The 1,631-nt window shown below is 43.8% G+C and overlaps 1 protein-coding gene across 2 annotated transcripts in view; it reads left to right on the forward strand.

Annotated features, from left to right (window-relative positions):
• Positions 1-362: 362 nt before the first annotated feature.
• sertad4 (SERTA domain containing 4) overlaps positions 363-1,631 on the forward strand; it is a 16,794-nt gene continuing 15,525 nt past the window's right edge. For both annotated transcript variants that reach the window (XM_031580742.2, XM_031580743.2), the window contains exon 1: positions 363-1,631. This exon is cut by the window's right edge and continues 1 nt beyond it. The gene's annotated coding sequence lies outside the window, so the exon portion shown is untranslated.

Consider the following 1,631-nt stretch of genomic DNA (forward strand, 5'->3'; position numbering starts at 1 on the left):
ACTTAATTATCCATCATTTGGATGTTACAGAACTGTGTGGGAAGGCTTTCTTGTGTTTACTGTGAAACACACACACACACACACACACACACACACACACACACATAAGAACCCGATTTGTAGCCTACAGCTAAACTCCTTGGTGTAGCAGCAGATGATGCAAAAACACTTCTAAGCTATTAGAAGACTGCAGAATACATGTTCAGATGAAGTGGATTCCATATGACTGCATTGGTTCTCAAGCCTTTAAGAACCACTCCGATATTATAGAAAATCGTTAACAGAGTGTTTTCATTTTTTTTTGTGCCAAATTTCGAACAAAAGTAGACTATTGATGACAGGGATGTGGCAATTCCATGGTGTGTACTACTCCTTCACGACCAGTAGGTGGAGCTAGTGTTGCTGTGGAGGTACTACTAACGAGAAAGTTTTGGCACTTTCATAGTAGTCTTCAATACCGAATCGACTATTTGCTTATGCTCTCCCATCAATTTGAAATATGTGCCTGAAGGTGCGATCCAAATTTAAGGGCAACTTGCAGCAGTATGTGAGGTCAGATCGATTCTTGCTGGCAGCCCACACAGTAAAATAAGTTCGTTTTACCATTTGAATAGGCTTATTTGAAAGGAAAGACAGACTGACCCTATCTTGATGAGACCCTTAAAACATTTCTTGTACGACCGGGGCTTACGCTGTCACCTGGAAAAGTAATTTCACAGCGGCGTCTGGACAAGAAAAATAAACTGTGAGGTTTGTGCCTGTCTGTAAATTTGGACAACATGGACATATGTGACAGTGACAGAGAAAATTTGGAATGGAGTGGTAAAATAGAGAGGGAAAAGAAGTTTGCATAATGAACGGGGCCGTGAGCAGCACGAATTGGCACTCATCCGAAAGCTGTTCTAAATAGGAAACACACAAGAAAATGCATGCTGGAGTAAGGCTGGAAAATAAGACTCGACGCTGTTGGATCAAAGGGGAAATGTATAACAGATGACTGGGCCCGCTCCCTCCCTTTCTCTTTCTCGGTCACACGTTAAATCAATCTCTACGCTGAAAGCGGTCCAACAGGGGACTACCGCTGGAACAGAATAGATCTGATTTGAAAAGTGATTTTGACCGTGAGGGATGGGGCGACGCTGGTGTGCTCTCCAGACCTTTGCAGCTGTCGTTCCAAGCGAGAGAAGTGCTGCAACGTCGCACCTCCGCAGATTGCCAACGAAATCTGTCAGGACTACAAAGGAAAACAACCTGGATGGACGCGACCAAAATACCAGAGCTTCATCATAACGGCTTTGTTTGAATGCAGACACGGATAAAGTCAGTACACCCGTCACATACCGTTGCTGATAGAAGTACGGGCATGATTACACGATTTGAGTGGCATGTAAAACCCCTCCGCGCGATTTTATATCGAAGGAAATCTTTCCGCTGATGATATTTATCGCTGTCAATACAACTATTCCGCGGCGTGAAGAATATTGATGAACATTGTAAGACAGCCTTTCTGCACGCCCCGAGAGACTAGCCTATGATCTCAGAGCACAGAGGACTGTTTGTGAGGGTAGCTACAATTACATTCACTTTACGTAAGGAAAAGAAATCCGGGCAAGTACATCACCCCCATTCAA

This window comes from Clupea harengus, chromosome 14, assembly GCF_900700415.2.
Source record: "Clupea harengus chromosome 14, Ch_v2.0.2, whole genome shotgun sequence".
Classification (NCBI taxonomy): Eukaryota; Metazoa; Chordata; class Actinopteri; order Clupeiformes; family Clupeidae; genus Clupea; species Clupea harengus.